Source organism: Triturus cristatus, chromosome 5_2, assembly GCF_964204655.1.
Source record: "Triturus cristatus chromosome 5_2, aTriCri1.1, whole genome shotgun sequence".
In the NCBI taxonomy this organism is placed as follows: domain Eukaryota; kingdom Metazoa; phylum Chordata; class Amphibia; order Caudata; family Salamandridae; genus Triturus; species Triturus cristatus.
The window spans coordinates 553003033-553022365 of NC_140588.1; the positions used below are offsets into that span (position 1 = coordinate 553003033).

Here is a 19333-nt window from a genome sequence, read left to right on the forward strand (position 1 = left end):
GTTCAATATGCAAAAGTTTACCAGAATAGGAAAGCAATCCAATTCAGTTTCTCTTTGACAGTAGAATATTAAAAACTTTGACATTTCCACATTGCTGCAGCAGTTTGCACTCCTTTCACATGGGAGGTTCCATGGTGTAATGGTTAGCACTTTGGACTTTGAATCCAATGATCCGAGTTCAAATCTCGGTGGGACCATTTTATGACTCTTGACCAAATCATTTTCTTTCAAGTGTATTCATTAATATCACATATCTAATACCGGTAGGGTGAAAAATTAATTTATTGATTATACTCTAAAAGTTTACTAGATGTGAGCAAATAATAGAATTTTTACAATACCTGGAAACTAAATGGCTCAAAATAATGAGAGATTTTACAAACTCACTCTGGTTTCTCAAACTCATCACAGGGGCCTGATGCACGACATTACTTTTTAAAATCTTACTGTTATTGATAAGGGGAACAAGGAACTTTTTAATTGCAAAGCATTCATTAAAACAAAACTTGAGGAGTCAAACTTTGTATTACGGGGACCGAAGATGTGCAGTTTGAATAATAATCTTGAAATTCATTTGTACAAAGATTTTACACACTGATTTTCAACAGTAAATCCACAACCAATAAAGTTGAATCTTTTGAAAGACATGTCAAAGGTGTGAATCTGAAATTCACTTTCAAAGAAATTCACAATGAAATGCACTGTGTAAGTCCAGCATGTTGTCAGCTAAGAAATCAGCAAAAATGAACTATCTCATTACTGGCCATATAGATGAGAAAGGAAAATAAACTCATGTTTACAATGTGGATGTGAAAGAACAGTTTCTAGGTTCAGCTTCAATATTTATGTTTATGAATAATTGATATGTTCATATTGTCTAACAGCTATCTAGATGGATAAAGCTATGTATGCATCTATACATACTTATGCGTTCATACGCATCAGTATAAAACATTGATATTAGGTTTTTTCTAGACCAAATTCTAAAAAATGAGTTAAACAGTGAATCTCATAATTGTAGTAGGTCCCACCGAGATTTGAACTCGGATCGCTGGATTCAGAGTCCAGAGTGCTAACCATTACACCATGGAACCCTCTCACACAAGAGTGCCTTTTCCATTGAGACAAAAGAGAGCGCATCAGTGATGTCCTTCTCTTATATTGATAAAAAGATATCTCATTTGAATGGTCATAGTGGATAGAGATTTAATGTGATTTGATTCTTTTCAGCTATATTCTCTATAAAAGTGTTAAATATTCAAATGTTTATCTGAATATAAAAGTTATATCACAATGTTCATCTTTGCCTGTAGCATAATAAAACAGTCTACATTTCCAGACTACTGAAGCAATGTCTCTGTCTCCTGCATGGGTGGCTCGATAGAGCAATGGTTGGCAATTTGGACTTTGCATCCAATGATCCGATTTGAAACCTTGGAGGGACTTTTTTTATTACTCTTGAGCTTTTCCATTTCTTCATCTTTGTTCATTGATAGCTCAAATCCAACACCAGTAGGTTGAAAGAGTCAATTATTGAATGCTTTCAAAATGTCCATCAGCTTGAACAAGTTACATCAATACAAACTTTACAATACTTTGACATCAAATTTCTTCACAAAGTAGTTAGCCATTATAAAATCATATCCTGATTTTCTCAAACGCATTTCAGACGGGTGATTCACAGCATCACTTTTTTAAGCTTTCCCGCTATTGATAAGGCGAAAATAGCACATTTTGAATGAGAAGTTTTCTTCAATCAAACATAGAGGAACCCAAATGATGATCTCATTCAGCTAGTAAAAATGTTGTTTTATATTAGTATGGAAATCGTGAAAAGAAAATGTTTTTCATGCTGATTTACAACAGTTGATCTCCAATCGTAAAATATAAGCTTTTGGTCGGAGGCTTGACAGGTACTGATCAAATTCTCATTTTTGAACTTTATTCACAAATCATATGATATGCTTTGTATACATCAACTGTATTGTTGGATCAATAATGAGTAAAAAGTGACTATCTCAATTTCAGGACATATAAAAGAGAAAGAAGTAGAAACTCATGTTTCAAATGCTGAGAGGCAACAACTGTTCATGATTTTCACCTCCACTAATTATATTTATTTTTATAATCTATATGTTTATATGTTCCTATAAATATACAGAGACATATAGCTATATATACAGAGATACATATGTACAGGTTGATTTTTACATGTTTATAAGTAAATGTGATGTTGTTCCAAATAAAACTTCTAAGAACTGAATGGAAAAGAAAATTGTAATGTTCAGATAAGTCCCACTGAAATTTGTACTCAGATCCCTGTTTTCAGAGTCCAGAGTGCTAACCACGACACCATCCACCCTCCCGTACCGGGGTGAGCTTTCCATTTTGACAGAAGAGATTTGCCTCAGGGGGCAACTTATCTTTCATTGAAAAATATTATCTCACATAAAAACCACTGTTCAACAAAGTTATAACGTTATTTGAGTCTTTTGGGCAACATCCTTCCCCAACATAGTTCAATATGCAAAAGTTTACCAGAATAGGAAAGCAATCCAATTCAGTTTCTCTTTGACAGTAGAATATTAAAAACTTTGACATTTCCACATTGCTGCAGCAGTTTGCACTCCTTTCACATGGGAGGTTCCATGGTGTAATGGTTAGCACTTTGGACTTTGAATCCAATGATCCGAGTTCAAATCTCGGTGGGACCATTTTATGACTCTTGACCAAATCATTTTCTTTCAAGTGTATTCATTAATATCACATATCTAATACCGGTAGGGTGAAAAATTAATTTATTGATTATACTCTAAAAGTTTACTAGATGTGAGCAAATAATAGAATTTTTACAATACCTGGAAACTAAATGGCTCAAAATAATGAGAGATTTTACAAACTCACTCTGGTTTCTCAAACTCATCACAGGGGCCTGATGCACGACATTACTTTTTAAAATCTTACTGTTATTGATAAGGGGAACAAGGAACTTTTTAATTGCAAAGCATTCATTAAAACAAAACTTGAGGAGTCAAACTTTGTATTACGGGGACCGAAGATGTGCAGTTTGAATAATAATCTTGAAATTCATTTGTACAAAGATTTTACACACTGATTTTCAACAGTAAATCCACAACCAATAAAGTTGAATCTTTTGAAAGACATGTCAAAGGTGTGAATCTGAAATTCACTTTCAAAGAAATTCACAATGAAATGCACTGTGTAAGTCCAGCATGTTGTCAGCTAAGAAATCAGCAAAAATGAACTATCTCATTACTGGCCATATAGATGAGAAAGGAAAATAAACTCATGTTTACAATGTGGATGTGAAAGAACAGTTTCTAGGTTCAGCTTCAATATTTATGTTTATGAATAATTGATATGTTCATATTGTCTAACAGCTATCTAGATGGATAAAGCTATGTATGCATCTATACATACTTATGCGTTCATACGCATCAGTATAAAACATTGATATTAGGTTTTTTCTAGACCAAATTCTAAAAAATGAGTTAAACAGTGAATCTCATAATTGTAGTAGGTCCCACCGAGATTTGAACTCGGATCGCTGGATTCAGAGTCCAGAGTGCTAACCATTACACCATGGAACCCTCTCACACAAGAGTGCCTTTTCCATTGAGACAAAAGAGAGCGCATCAGTGATGTCCTTCTCTTATATTGATAAAAAGATATCTCATTTGAATGGTCATAGTGGATAGAGATTTAATGTGATTTGATTCTTTTCAGCTATATTCTCTATAAAAGTGTTAAATATTCAAATGTTTATCTGAATATAAAAGTTATATCACAATGTTCATCTTTGCCTGTAGCATAATAAAACAGTCTACATTTCCAGACTACTGAAGCAATGTCTCTGTCTCCTGCATGGGTGGCTCGATAGAGCAATGGTTGGCAATTTGGACTTTGCATCCAATGATCCGATTTGAAACCTTGGAGGGACTTTTTTTATTACTCTTGAGCTTTTCCATTTCTTCATCTTTGTTCATTGATAGCTCAAATCCAACACCAGTAGGTTGAAAGAGTCAATTATTGAATGCTTTCAAAATGTCCATCAGCTTGAACAAGTTACATCAATACAAACTTTACAATACTTTGACATCAAATTTCTTCACAAAGTAGTTAGCCATTATAAAATCATATCCTGATTTTCTCAAACGCATTTCAGACGGGTGATTCACAGCATCACTTTTTTAAGCTTTCCCGCTATTGATAAGGCGAAAATAGCACATTTTGAATAAGAAGTTTTCTTCAATCAAACATAGAGGAACCCAAATGATGATCTCATTCAGCTAGTAAAAATGTTGTTTTATATTAGTATGGAAATCGTGAAAAGAAAATGTTTTTCATGCTGATTTACAACAGTTGATCTCCAATCGTAAAATATAAGCTTTTGGTCGGAGGCTTGACAGGTACTGATCAAATTCTCATTTTTGAACTTTATTCACAAATCATATGATATGCTTTGTATACATCAACTGTATTGTTGGATCAATAATGAGTAAAAAGTGACTATCTCAATTTCAGGACATATAAAAGAGAAAGAAGTAGAAACTCATGTTTCAAATGCTGAGAGGCAACAACTGTTCATGATTTTCACCTCCACTAATTATATTTATTTTTATAATCTATATGTTTATATGTTCCTATAAATATACAGAGACATATAGCTATATATACAGATATACATATGTACAGGTTGATTTTTACATGTTTATAAGTAAATGTGATGTTGTTCCAAATAAAACTTCTAAGAACTGAATGGAAAAGAAAATTGTAATGTTCAGATAAGTCCCACTGAAATTTGTACTCAGATCCCTGTTTTCAGAGTCCAGAGTGCTAACCACGACACCATCCACCCTCCCGTACCGGGTTGAGCTTTCCATTTTGACAGAAGAGATTTGCCTCAGGGGGCAACTTATCTTTCATTGAAAAATATTATCTCACATAAAAACCACTGTTCAACAAAGTTATAACGTTATTTGAGTCTTTTGGGCAACATCCTTCCCCAACATAGTTCAATATGCAAAAGTTTACCAGAATAGGAAAGCAATCCAATTCAGTTTCTCTTTGACAGTAGAATATTAAAAACTTTGACATTTCCACATTGCTGCAGCAGTTTGCACTCCTTTCACATGGGAGGTTCCATGGTGTAATGGTTAGCACTTTGGACTTTGAATCCAATGATCCGAGTTCAAATCTCGGTGGGACCATTTTATGACTCTTGACCAAATCATTTTCTTTCAAGTGTATTCATTAATATCACATATCTAATACCGGTAGGGTGAAAAATTAATTTATTGATTATACTCTAAAAGTTTACTAGATGTGAGCAAATAATAGAATTTTTACAATACCTGGAAACTAAATGGCTCAAAATAATGAGAGATTTTACAAACTCACTCTGGTTTCTCAAACTCATCACAGGGGCCTGATGCACGACATTACTTTTTAAAATCTTACTGTTATTGATAAGGGGAACAAGGAACTTTTTAATTGCAAAGCATTCATTAAAACAAAACTTGAGGAGTCAAACTTTGTATTACGGGGACCGAAGATGTGCAGTTTGAATAATAATCTTGAAATTCAGACGTACAAAGATTTTACACACTGATTTTCAACAGTAAATCCACAACCAATAAAGTTGAATCTTTTGAAAGACATGTCAAAGGTGTGAATCTGAAATTCACTTTCAAAGAAATTCACAATGAAATGCACTGTGTAAGTCCAGCATGTTGTCAGCTAAGAAATCAGCAAAAATGAACTATCTCATTACTGGCCATATAGATGAGAAAGGAAAATAAACTCATGTTTACAATGTGGATGTGAAAGAACAGTTTCTAGGTTCAGCTTCAATATTTATGTTTATGAATAATTGATATGTTCATATTGTCTAACAGCTATCTAGATGGATAAAGCTATGTATGCATCTATACATACTTATGCGTTCATACGCATCAGTATAAAACATTGATATTAGGTTTTTTCTAGACCAAATTCTAAAAAATGAGTTAAACAGTGAATCTCATAATTGTAGTAGGTCCCACCGAGATTTGAACTCGGATCGCTGGATTCAGAGTCCAGAGTGCTAACCATTACACCATGGAACCCTCTCACACAAGAGTGCCTTTTCCATTGAGACAAAAGAGAGCGCATCAGTGATGTCCTTCTCTTATATTGATAAAAAGATATCTCATTTGAATGGTCATAGTGGATAGAGATTTAATGTGATTTGATTCTTTTCAGCTATATTCTCTATAAAAGTGTTAAATATTCAAATGTTTATCTGAATATAAAAGTTATATCACAATGTTCATCTTTGCCTGTAGCATAATAAAACAGTCTACATTTCCAGACTACTGAAGCAATGTCTCTGTCTCCTGCATGGGTGGCTCGATAGAGCAATGGTTGGCAATTTGGACTTTGCATCCAATGATCCGATTTGAAACCTTGGAGGGACTTTTTTTATTACTCTTGAGCTTTTCCATTTCTTCATCTTTGTTCATTGATAGCTCAAATCCAACACCAGTAGGTTGAAAGAGTCAATTATTGAATGCTTTCAAAATGTCCATCAGCTTGAACAAGTTACATCAATACAAACTTTACAATACTTTGACATCAAATTTCTTCACAAAGTAGTTAGCCATTATAAAATCATATCCTGATTTTCTCAAACGCATTTCAGACGGGTGATTCACAGCATCACTTTTTTAAGCTTTCCCGCTATTGATAAGGCGAAAATAGCACATTTTGAATAAGAAGTTTTCTTCAATCAAACATAGAGGAACCCAAATGATGATCTCATTCAGCTAGTAAAAATGTTGTTTTATATTAGTATGGAAATCGTGAAAAGAAAATGTTTTTCATGCTGATTTACAACAGTTGATCTCCAATCGTAAAATATAAGCTTTTGGTCGGAGGCTTGACAGGTACTGATCAAATTCTCATTTTTGAACTTTATTCACAAATCATATGATATGCTTTGTATACATCAACTGTATTGTTGGATCAATAATGAGTAAAAAGTGACTATCTCAATTTCAGGACATATAAAAGAGAAAGAAGTAGAAACTCATGTTTCAAATGCTGAGAGGCAACAACTGTTCATGATTTTCACCTCCACTAATTATATTTATTTTTATAATCTATATGTTTATATGTTCCTATAAATATACAGAGACATATAGCTATATATACAGAGATACATATGTACAGGTTGATTTTTACATGTTTATAAGTAAATGTGATGTTGTTCCAAATAAAACTTCTAAGAACTGAATGGAAAAGAAAATTGTAATGTTCAGATAAGTCCCACTGAAATTTGTACTCAGATCCCTGTTTTCAGAGTCCAGAGTGCTAACCACGACACCATCCACCCTCCCGTACCGGGTTGAGCTTTCCATTTTGACAGAAGAGATTTGCCTCAGGGGGCAACTTATCTTTCATTGAAAAATATTATCTCACATAAAAACCACTGTTCAACAAAGTTATAACGTTATTTGAGTCTTTTGGGCAACATCCTTCCCCAACATAGTTCAATATGCAAAAGTTTACCAGAATAGGAAAGCAATCCAATTCAGTTTCTCTTTGACAGTAGAATATTAAAAACTTTGACATTTCCACATTGCTGCAGCAGTTTGCACTCCTTTCACATGGGAGGTTCCATGGTGTAATGGTTAGCACTTTGGACTTTGAATCCAATGATCCGAGTTCAAATCTCGGTGGGACCATTTTATGACTCTTGACCAAATCATTTTCTTTCAAGTGTATTCATTAATATCACATATCTAATACCGGTAGGGTGAAAAATTAATTTATTGATTATACTCTAAAAGTTTACTAGATGTGAGCAAATAATAGAATTTTTACAATACCTGGAAACTAAATGGCTCAAAATAATGAGAGATTTTACAAACTCACTCTGGTTTCTCAAACTCATCACAGGGGCCTGATGCACGACATTACTTTTTAAAATCTTACTGTTATTGATAAGGGGAACAAGGAACTTTTTAATTGCAAAGCATTCATTAAAACAAAACTTGAGGAGTCAAACTTTGTATTACGGGGACCGAAGATGTGCAGTTTGAATAATAATCTTGAAATTCAGACGTACAAAGATTTTACACACTGATTTTCAACAGTAAATCCACAACCAATAAAGTTGAATCTTTTGAAAGACATGTCAAAGGTGTGAATCTGAAATTCACTTTCAAAGAAATTCACAATGAAATGCACTGTGTAAGTCCAGCATGTTGTCAGCTAAGAAATCAGCAAAAATGAACTATCTCATTACTGGCCATATAGATGAGAAAGGAAAATAAACTCATGTTTACAATGTGGATGTGAAAGAACAGTTTCTAGGTTCAGCTTCAATATTTATGTTTATGAATAATTGATATGTTCATATTGTCTAACAGCTATCTAGATGGATAAAGCTATGTATGCATCTATACATACTTATGCGTTCATACGCATCAGTATAAAACATTGATATTAGGTTTTTTCTAGACCAAATTCTAAAAAATGAGTTAAACAGTGAATCTCATAATTGTAGTAGGTCCCACCGAGATTTGAACTCGGATCGCTGGATTCAGAGTCCAGAGTGCTAACCATTACACCATGGAACCCTCTCACACAAGAGTGCCTTTTCCATTGAGACAAAAGAGAGCGCATCAGTGATGTCCTTCTCTTATATTGATAAAAAGATATCTCATTTGAATGGTCATAGTGGATAGAGATTTAATGTGATTTGATTCTTTTCAGCTATATTCTCTATAAAAGTGTTAAATATTCAAATGTTTATCTGAATATAAAAGTTATATCACAATGTTCATCTTTGCCTGTAGCATAATAAAACAGTCTACATTTCCAGACTACTGAAGCAATGTCTCTGTCTCCTGCATGGGTGGCTCGATAGAGCAATGGTTGGCAATTTGGACTTTGCATCCAATGATCCGATTTGAAACCTTGGAGGGACTTTTTTTATTACTCTTGAGCTTTTCCATTTCTTCATCTTTGTTCATTGATAGCTCAAATCCAACACCAGTAGGTTGAAAGAGTCAATTATTGAATGCTTTCAAAATGTCCATCAGCTTGAACAAGTTACATCAATACAAACTTTACAATACTTTGACATCAAATTTCTTCACAAAGTAGTTAGCCATTATAAAATCATATCCTGATTTTCTCAAACGCATTTCAGACGGGTGATTCACAGCATCACTTTTTTAAGCTTTCCCGCTATTGATAAGGCGAAAATAGCACATTTTGAATGAGAAGTTTTCTTCAATCAAACATAGAGGAACCCAAATGATGATCTCATTCAGCTAGTAAAAATGTTGTTTTATATTAGTATGGAAATCGTGAAAAGAAAATGTTTTTCATGCTGATTTACAACAGTTGATCTCCAATCGTAAAATATAAGCTTTTGGTCGGAGGCATGACAGGTACTGATCAAATTCTCATTTTTGAACTTTATTCACAAATCATATGATATGCTTTGTATACATCAACTGTATTGTTGGATCAATAATGAGTAAAAAGTGACTATCTCAATTTCAGGACATATAAAAGAGAAAGAAGTAGAAACTCATGTTTCAAATGCTGAGAGGCAACAACTGTTCATGATTTTCACCTCCACTAATTATATTTATTTTTATAATCTATATGTTTATATGTTCCTATAAATATACAGAGACATATAGCTATATATACAGAGATACATATGTACAGGTTGATTTTTACATGTTTATAAGTAAATGTGATGTTGTTCCAAATAAAACTTCTAAGAACTGAATGGAAAAGAAAATTGTAATGTTCAGATAAGTCCCACTGAAATTTGTACTCAGATCCCTGTTTTCAGAGTCCAGAGTGCTAACCACGACACCATCCACCCTCCCGTACCGGGGTGAGCTTTCCATTTTGACAGAAGAGATTTGCCTCAGGGGGCAACTTATCTTTCATTGAAAAATATTATCTCACATAAAAACCACTGTTCAACAGAGTTATAACGTTATTTGAGTCTTTTGGGCAACATCCTTCCCCAACATAGTTCAATATGCAAAAGTTTACCAGAATAGGAAAGCAATCCAATTCAGTTTCTCTTTGACAGTAGAATATTAAAAACTTTGACATTTCCACATTGGTGCAGCAGTTTGCACTCCTTTCACATGGGAGGTTCCATGGTGTAATGGTTAGCACTTTGGACTTTGAATCCAATGATCCGAGTTCAAATCTCGGTGGGACCATTTTATGACTCTTGACCAAATCATTTTCTTTCAAGTGTATTCATTAATATCACATATCTAATACCGGTAGGGTGAAAAATTAATTTATTGATTATACTCTAAAAGTTTACTAGATGTGAGCAAATAATAGAATTTTTACAATACCTGGAAACTAAATGGCTCAAAATAATGAGAGATTTTACAAACTCACTCTGGTTTCTCAAACTCATCACAGGGGCCTGATGCACGACATTACTTTTTAAAATCTTACTGTTATTGATAAGGGGAACAAGGAACTTTTTAATTGCAAAGCATTCATTAAAACAAAACTTGAGGAGTCAAACTTTGTATTACGGGGACCGAAGATGTGCAGTTTGAATAATAATCTTGAAATTCAGACGTACAAAGATTTTACACACTGATTTTCAACAGTAAATCCACAACCAATAAAGTTGAATCTTTTGAAAGACATGTCAAAGGTGTGAATCTGAAATTCACTTTCAAAGAAATTCACAATGAAATGCACTGTGTAAGTCCAGCATGTTGTCAGCTAAGAAATCAGCAAAAATGAACTATCTCATTACTGGCCATATAGATGAGAAAGGAAAATAAACTCATGTTTACAATGTGGATGTGAAAGAACAGTTTCTAGGTTCAGCTTCAATATTTATGTTTATGAATAATTGATATGTTCATATTGTCTAACAGCTATCTAGATGGATAAAGCTATGTATGCATCTATACATACTTATGCGTTCATACGCATCAGTATAAAACATTGATATTAGGTTTTTTCTAGACCAAATTCTAAAAAATGAGTTAAACAGTGAATCTCATAATTGTAGTAGGTCCCACCGAGATTTGAACTCGGATCGCTGGATTCAGAGTGCTAACCATTACACCATGGAACCCTCTCACACAAGAGTGCCTTTTCCATTGAGACAAAAGAGAGCGCATCAGTGATGTCCTTCTCTTATATTGATAAAAAGATATCTCATTTGAATGGTCATAGTGGATAGAGATTTAATGTGATTTGATTCTTTTCAGCTATATTCTCTATAAAAGTGTTAAATATTCAAATGTTTATCTGAATATAAAAGTTATATCACAATGTTCATCTTTGCCTGTAGCATAATAAAACAGTCTACATTTCCAGACTACTGAAGCAATGTCTCTGTCTCCTGCATGGGTGGCTCGATAGAGCAATGGTTGGCAATTTGGACTTTGCATCCAATGATCCGATTTGAAACCTTGGAGGGACTTTTTTTATTACTCTTGAGCTTTTCCATTTCTTCATCTTTGTTCATTGATAGCTCAAATCCAACACCAGTAGGTTGAAAGAGTCAATTATTGAATGCTTTCAAAATGTCCATCAGCTTGAACAAGTTACATCAATACAAACTTTACAATACTTTGACATCAAATTTCTTCACAAAGTAGTTAGCCATTATAAAATCATATCCTGATTTTCTCAAACGCATTTCAGACGGGTGATTCACAGCATCACTTTTTTAAGCTTTCCCGCTATTGATAAGGCGAAAATAGCACATTTTGAATGAGAAGTTTTCTTCAATCAAACATAGAGGAACCCAAATGATGATCTCATTCAGCTAGTAAAAATGTTGTTTTATATTAGTATGGAAATCGTGAAAAGAAAATGTTTTTCATGCTGATTTACAACAGTTGATCTCCAATCGTAAAATATAAGCTTTTGGTCGGAGGCTTGACAGGTACTGATCAAATTCTCATTTTTGAACTTTATTCACAAATCATATGATATGCTTTGTATACATCAACTGTATTGTTGGATCAATAATGAGTAAAAAGTGACTATCTCAATTTCAGGACATATAAAAGAGAAAGAAGTAGAAACTCATGTTTCAAATGCTGAGAGGCAACAACTGTTCATGATTTTCACCTCCACTAATTATATTTATTTTTATAATCTATATGTTTATATGTTCCTATAAATATACAGAGACATATAGCTATATATACAGAGATACATATGTACAGGTTGATTTTTACATGTTTATAAGTAAATGTGATGTTGTTCCAAATAAAACTTCTAAGAACTGAATGGAAAAGAAAATTGTAATGTTCAGATAAGTCCCACTGAAATTTGTACTCAGATCCCTGTTTTCAGAGTCCAGAGTGCTAACCACGACACCATCCACCCTCCCGTACCGGGGTGAGCTTTCCATTTTGACAGAAGAGATTTGCCTCAGGGGGCAACTTATCTTTCATTGAAAAATATTATCTCACATAAAAACCACTGTTCAACAAAGTTATAACGTTATTTGAGTCTTTTGGGCAACATCCTTCCCCAACATAGTTCAATATGCAAAAGTTTACCAGAATAGGAAAGCAATCCAATTCAGTTTCTCTTTGACAGTAGAATATTAAAAACTTTGACATTTCCACATTGCTGCAGCAGTTTGCACTCCTTTCACATGGGAGGTTCCATGGTGTAATGGTTAGCACTTTGGACTTTGAATCCAATGATCCGAGTTCAAATCTCGGTGGGACCATTTTATGACTCTTGACCAAATCATTTTCTTTCAAGTGTATTCATTAATATCACATATCTAATACCGGTAGGGTGAAAAATTAATTTATTGATTATACTCTAAAAGTTTACTAGATGTGAGCAAATAATAGAATTTTTACAATACCTGGAAACTAAATGGCTCAAAATAATGAGAGATTTTACAAACTCACTCTGGTTTCTCAAACTCATCACAGGGGCCTGATGCACGACATTACTTTTTAAAATCTTACTGTTATTGATAAGGGGAACAAGGAACTTTTTAATTGCAAAGCATTCATTAAAACAAAACTTGAGGAGTCAAACTTTGTATTACGGGGACCGAAGATGTGCAGTTTGAATAATAATCTTGAAATTCAGACGTACAAAGATTTTACACACTGATTTTCAACAGTAAATCCACAACCAATAAAGTTGAATCTTTTGAAAGACATGTCAAAGGTGTGAATCTGAAATTCACTTTCAAAGAAATTCACAATGAAATGCACTGTGTAAGTCCAGCATGTTGTCAGCTAAGAAATCAGCAAAAATGAACTATCTCATTACTGGCCATATAGATGAGAAAGGAAAATAAACTCATGTTTACAATGTGGATGTGAAAGAACAGTTTCTAGGTTCAGCTTCAATATTTATGTTTATGAATAATTGATATGTTCATATTGTCTAACAGCTATCTAGATGGATAAAGCTATGTATGCATCTATACATACTTATGCGTTCATACGCATCAGTATAAAACATTGATATTAGGTTTTTTCTAGACCAAATTCTAAAAAATGAGTTAAACAGTGAATCTCATAATTGTAGTAGGTCCCACCGAGATTTGAACTCGGATCGCTGGATTCAGAGTCCAGAGTGCTAACCATTACACCATGGAACCCTCTCACACAAGAGTGCCTTTTCCATTGAGACAAAAGAGAGCGCATCAGTGATGTCCTTCTCTTATATTGATAAAAAGATATCTCATTTGAATGGTCATAGTGGATAGAGATTTAATGTGATTTGATTCTTTTCAGCTATATTCTCTATAAAAGTGTTAAATATTCAAATGTTTATCTGAATATAAAAGTTATATCACAATGTTCATCTTTGCCTGTAGCATAATAAAACAGTCTACATTTCCAGACTACTGAAGCAATGTCTCTGTCTCCTGCATGGGTGGCTCGATAGAGCAATGGTTGGCAATTTGGACTTTGCATCCAATGATCCGATTTGAAACCTTGGAGGGACTTTTTTTATTACTCTTGAGCTTTTCCATTTCTTCATCTTTGTTCATTGATAGCTCAAATCCAACACCAGTAGGTTGAAAGAGTCAATTATTGAATGCTTTCAAAATGTCCATCAGCTTGAACAAGTTACATCAATACAAACTTTACAATACTTTGACATCAAATTTCTTCACAAAGTAGTTAGCCATTATAAAATCATATCCTGATTTTCTCAAACGCATTTCAGACGGGTGATTCACAGCATCACTTTTTTAAGCTTTCCCGCTATTGATAAGGCGAAAATAGCACATTTTGAATGAGAAGTTTTCTTCAATCAAACATAGAGGAACCCAAATGATGATCTCATTCAGCTAGTAAAAATGTTGTTTTATATTAGTATGGAAATCGTGAAAAGAAAATGTTTTTCATGCTGATTTACAACAGTTGATCTCCAATCGTAAAATATAAGCTTTTGGTCGGAGGCATGACAGGTACTGATCAAATTCTCATTTTTGAACTTTATTCACAAATCATATGATATGCTTTGTATACATCAACTGTATTGTTGGATCAATAATGAGTAAAAAGTGACTATCTCAATTTCAGGACATATAAAAGAGAAAGAAGTAGAAACTCATGTTTCAAATGCTGAGAGGCAACAACTGTTCATGATTTTCACCTCCACTAATTATATTTATTTTTATAATCTATATGTTTATATGTTCCTATAAATATACAGAGACATATAGCTATATATACAGAGATACATATGTACAGGTTGATTTTTACATGTTTATAAGTAAATGTGATGTTGTTCCAAATAAAACTTCTAAGAACTGAATGGAAAAGAAAATTGTAATGTTCAGATAAGTCCCACTGAAATTTGTACTCAGATCCCTGTTTTCAGAGTCCAGAGTGCTAACCACGACACCATCCACCCTCCCGTACCGGGGTGAGCTTTCCATTTTGACAGAAGAGATTTGCCTCAGGGGGCAACTTATCTTTCATTGAAAAATATTATCTCACATAAAAACCACTGTTCAACAGAGTTATAACGTTATTTGAGTCTTTTGGGCAACATCCTTCCCCAACATAGTTCAATATGCAAAAGTTTACCAGAATAGGAAAGCAATCCAATTCAGTTTCTCTTTGACAGTAGAATATTAAAAACTTTGACATTTCCACATTGCTGCAGCAGTTTGCACTCCTTTCACATGGGAGGTTCCATGGTGTAATGGTTAGCACTTTGGACTTTGAATCCAATGATCCGAGTTCAAATCTCGGTGGGACCATTTTATGACTCTTGACCAAATCATTTTCTTTCAAGTGTATTCATTAATATCACATATCTAATACCGGTAGGGTGAAAAATTAATTTATTGATTATACTCTAAAAGTTTACTAGATGTGAGCAAATAATAGAATTTTTACAATACCTGGAAACTAAATGGCTCAAAATAATGAGAGATTTTACAAACTCACTCTGGTTTCTCAAACTCATCACAGGGGCCTGATGCACGACATTACTTTTTAAAATCTTACTGTTATTGATAAGGGGAACAAGGAACTTTTTAATTGCAAAGCATTCATTAAAACAAAACTTGAGGAGTCAAACTTTGTATTACGGGGACCGAAGATGTGCAGTTTGAATAATAATCTTGAAATTCAGACGTACAAAGATTTTACACACTGATTTTCAACAGTAAATCCACAACCAATAAAGTTGAATCTTTTGAAAGACATGTCAAAGGTGTGAATCTGAAATTCACTTTCAAAGAAATTCACAATGAAATGCACTGTGTAAGTCCAGCATGTTGTCAGCTAAGAAATCAGCAAAAATGAACTATCTCATTACTGGCCATATAGATGAGAAAGGAAAATAAACTCATGTTTACAATGTGGATGTGAAAGAACAGTTTCTAGGTTCAGCTTCAATATTTATGTTTATGAATAATTGATATGTTCATATTGTCTAACAGCTATCTAGATGGATAAAGCTATGTATGCATCTATACATACTTATGCGTTCATACGCATCAGTATAAAACATTGATATTAGGTTTTTTCTAGACCAAATTCTAAAAAATGAGTTAAACAGTGAATCTCATAATTGTAGTAGGTCCCACCGAGATTTGAACTCGGATCGCTGGATTCAGAGTCCAGAGTGCTAACCATTACACCATGGAACCCTCTCACACAAGAGTGCCTTTTCCATTGAGACAAAAGAGAGCGCATCAGTGATGTCCTTCTCTTATATTGATAAAAAGATATCTCATTTGAATGGTCATAGTGGATAGAGATTTAATGTGATTTGATTCTTTTCAGCTATATTCTCTATAAAAGTGTTAAATATTCAAATGTTTATCTGAATATAAAAGTTATATCACAATGTTCATCTTTGCCTGTAGCATAATAAAACAGTCTACATTTCCAGACTACTGAAGCAATGTCTCTGTCTCCTGCATGGGTGGCTCGATAGAGCAATGGTTGGCAATTTGGACTTTGCATCCAATGATCCGATTTGAAACCTTGGAGGGACTTTTTTTATTACTCTTGAGCTTTTCCATTTCTTCATCTTTGTTCATTGATAGCTCAAATCCAACACCAGTAGGTTGAAAGAGTCAATTATTGAATGCTTTCAAAATGTCCATCAGCTTGAACAAGTTACATCAATACAAACTTTACAATACTTTGACATCAAATTTCTTCACAAAGTAGTTAGCCATTATAAAATCATATCCTGATTTTCTCAAACGCATTTCAGACGGGTGATTCACAGCATCACTTTTTTAAGCTTTCCCGCTATTGATAAGGCGAAAATAGCACATTTTGAATGAGAAGTTTTCTTCAATCAAACATAGAGGAACCCAAATGATGATCTCATTCAGCTAGTAAAAATGTTGTTTTATATTAGTATGGAAATCGTGAAAAGAAAATGTTTTTCATGCTGATTTACAACAGTTGATCTCCAATCGTAAAATATAAGCTTTTGGTCGGAGGCATGACAGGTACTGATCAAATTCTCATTTTTGAACTTTATTCACAAATCATATGATATGCTTTGTATACATCAACTGTATTGTTGGATCAATAATGAGTAAAAAGTGACTATCTCAATTTCAGGACATATAAAAGAGAAAGAAGTAGAAACTCATGTTTCAAATGCTGAGAGGCAACAACTGTTCATGATTTTCACCTCCACTAATTATATTTATTTTTATAATCTATATGTTTATATGTTCCTATAAATATACAGAGACATATAGCTATATATACAGAGATACATATGTACAGGTTGATTTTTACATGTTTATAAGTAAATGTGATGTTGTTCCAAATAAAACTTCTAAGAACTGAATGGAAAAGAAAATTGTAATGTTCAGATAAGTCCCACTGAAATTTGTACTCAGATCCCTGTTTTCAGTCTCCAGAGTGCTAACCACGACACCATCCACCCTCCTGTACCAGGGTGAGCTTTCCATTTTGACAGAAGAGATTTGCCTCAGGGGGCAACTTATCTTTCATTGAAAAATATTATCTCACATAAAAACCACTGTTCAACAGAGTTATAACGTTATTTGAGTCTTTTGGGCAACATCCTTCCCCAACATAGTTCAATATGCAAAAGTTTACCAGAATAGGAAAGCAATCCAATTCAGTTTCTCTTTGACAGTAGAATATTAAAAACTTTGACATTTCCACATTGCTGCAGCAGTTTGCACTCCTTTCACATGGGAGGTTCCATGGTGTAATGGTTAGCACTTTGGACTTTGAATCCAATGATCCGAGTTCAAATCTCGGTGGGACCATTTTATGACTCTTGACCAAATCATTTTCTTTCAAGTGTATTCATTAATATCACATATCTAATACCGGTAGAGTGAAAAATTAATTTATTGATTATACTCTAAAAGTTTACTAGATGTGAGCAAATAATAGAATTTTTACAATACCTGGAAACTAAATGGCTCAAAATAATGAGAGATTTTACAAACTCACTCTGGTTTCTCAAACTCATCACAGGGGCCTGATGCACGACATTACTTTTTAAAATCTTACTGTTATTGATAAGGGGAACAAGGAACTTTTTAATTGCAAAGCATTCATTAAAACAAAACTTGAGGAGTCAAACTTTGTATTACGGGGACCGAAGATGTGCAGTTTGAATAATAATCTTGAAATTCAGACGTACAAAGATTTTACACACTGATTTTCAACAGTAAATCCACAACCAATAAAGTTGAATCTTTTGAAAGACATGTCAAAGGTGTGAATCTGAAATTCACTTTCAAAGAAATTCACAATGAAATGCACTGTGTAAGTCCAGCATGTTGTCAGCTAAGAAATCAGCAAAAATGAACTATCTCATTACTGGCCATATAGATGAGAAAGGAAAATAAACTCATGTTTACAATGTGGATGTGAAAGAACAGTTTCTAGGTTCAGCTTCAATATTTATGTTTATGAATATTTGATATGTTCATATTGTCTAACAGCTATCTAGATGGATAAAGCTATGTATGCATCTATACATACTTATGCGTTCATACGCATCAGTATAAAACATTGATATTAGGTTTTTTCTAGACCAAATTCTAAAAAATGAGTTAAACAGTGAATCTCATAATTGTAGTAGGTCCCACCGAGATTTGAACTCGGATCGCTGGATTCAGAGTCCAGAGTGCTAACCATTACACCATGGAACCCTCTCACACAAGAGTGCCTTTTCCATTGAGACAAAAGAGAGCGCATCAGTGATGTCCTTCTCTTATATTGATAAAAAGATATCTCATTTGAATGGTCATAGTGGATAGAGATTTAATGTGATTTGATTCTTTTCAGCTATATTCTCTATAAAAGTGTTAAATATTCAAATGTTTATCTGAATATAAAAGTGATATCACAATGTTCATCTTTGCCTGTAGCATAATAAAACAGTCTACATTTCCAGACTACTGAAGCAATGTCTCTGTCTCCTGCATGGGTGGCTCGATAGAGCAATGGTTGGCAATTTGGACTTTGCATCCAATGATCCGATTTGAAACCTTGGAGGGACTTTTTTTATTACTCTTGAGCTTTTCCATTTCTTCATCTTTGTTCATTGATAGCTCAAATCCAACACCAGTAGGTTGAAAGAGTCAATTATTGAATGCTTTCAAAATGTCCATCAGCTTGAACAAGTTACATCAATACAAACTTTACAATACTTTGACATCAAATTTCTTCACAAAGTAGTTAGCCATTATAAAATCATATCCTGATTTTCTCAAACGCATTTCAGACGGGTGATTCACAGCATCACTTTTTTAAGCTTTCCCGCTATTGATAAGGCG

General features: G+C 33.6%; 15 non-coding genes across 15 annotated transcripts; 8 read left to right on the forward strand and 7 right to left on the reverse strand.

Annotated features, from left to right (window-relative positions):
* The first annotated feature begins 125 nt into the window (after window positions 1-125).
* Window positions 126-197, forward strand: TRNAQ-UUG (transfer RNA glutamine (anticodon UUG)). The gene has a single exon. It is a non-coding gene; the product is annotated as a tRNA-Gln (tRNA).
* Window positions 198-1022: 825 nt separating this feature from the next.
* On the reverse strand, window positions 1023-1094 carry TRNAQ-CUG (transfer RNA glutamine (anticodon CUG)). Its single transcript has one exon. It is a non-coding gene; the product is annotated as a tRNA-Gln (tRNA).
* Window positions 1095-2642: 1548 nt separating this feature from the next.
* TRNAQ-UUG (transfer RNA glutamine (anticodon UUG)) lies at window positions 2643-2714 on the forward strand. Its single transcript has one exon. It is a non-coding gene; the product is annotated as a tRNA-Gln (tRNA).
* Window positions 2715-3539: 825 nt separating this feature from the next.
* Window positions 3540-3611, reverse strand: TRNAQ-CUG (transfer RNA glutamine (anticodon CUG)). Its single transcript has one exon. It is a non-coding gene; the product is annotated as a tRNA-Gln (tRNA).
* Window positions 3612-5159: 1548 nt separating this feature from the next.
* Window positions 5160-5231, forward strand: TRNAQ-UUG (transfer RNA glutamine (anticodon UUG)). The gene has a single exon. It is a non-coding gene; the product is annotated as a tRNA-Gln (tRNA).
* An 825-nt stretch (window positions 5232-6056) lies between these two features.
* TRNAQ-CUG (transfer RNA glutamine (anticodon CUG)) lies at window positions 6057-6128 on the reverse strand. The gene has a single exon. It is a non-coding gene; the product is annotated as a tRNA-Gln (tRNA).
* A 1548-nt stretch (window positions 6129-7676) lies between these two features.
* On the forward strand, window positions 7677-7748 carry TRNAQ-UUG (transfer RNA glutamine (anticodon UUG)). The gene has a single exon. It is a non-coding gene; the product is annotated as a tRNA-Gln (tRNA).
* Window positions 7749-8573: 825 nt separating this feature from the next.
* Window positions 8574-8645, reverse strand: TRNAQ-CUG (transfer RNA glutamine (anticodon CUG)). The gene has a single exon. It is a non-coding gene; the product is annotated as a tRNA-Gln (tRNA).
* A 1548-nt stretch (window positions 8646-10193) lies between these two features.
* On the forward strand, window positions 10194-10265 carry TRNAQ-UUG (transfer RNA glutamine (anticodon UUG)). Its single transcript has one exon. It is a non-coding gene; the product is annotated as a tRNA-Gln (tRNA).
* A 2438-nt stretch (window positions 10266-12703) lies between these two features.
* Window positions 12704-12775, forward strand: TRNAQ-UUG (transfer RNA glutamine (anticodon UUG)). The gene has a single exon. It is a non-coding gene; the product is annotated as a tRNA-Gln (tRNA).
* Window positions 12776-13600: 825 nt separating this feature from the next.
* On the reverse strand, window positions 13601-13672 carry TRNAQ-CUG (transfer RNA glutamine (anticodon CUG)). Its single transcript has one exon. It is a non-coding gene; the product is annotated as a tRNA-Gln (tRNA).
* A 1548-nt stretch (window positions 13673-15220) lies between these two features.
* Window positions 15221-15292, forward strand: TRNAQ-UUG (transfer RNA glutamine (anticodon UUG)). Its single transcript has one exon. It is a non-coding gene; the product is annotated as a tRNA-Gln (tRNA).
* Window positions 15293-16117: 825 nt separating this feature from the next.
* TRNAQ-CUG (transfer RNA glutamine (anticodon CUG)) lies at window positions 16118-16189 on the reverse strand. Its single transcript has one exon. It is a non-coding gene; the product is annotated as a tRNA-Gln (tRNA).
* Window positions 16190-17737: 1548 nt separating this feature from the next.
* Window positions 17738-17809, forward strand: TRNAQ-UUG (transfer RNA glutamine (anticodon UUG)). Its single transcript has one exon. It is a non-coding gene; the product is annotated as a tRNA-Gln (tRNA).
* Window positions 17810-18634: 825 nt separating this feature from the next.
* On the reverse strand, window positions 18635-18706 carry TRNAQ-CUG (transfer RNA glutamine (anticodon CUG)). Its single transcript has one exon. It is a non-coding gene; the product is annotated as a tRNA-Gln (tRNA).
* Window positions 18707-19333: the final 627 nt, after the last annotated feature.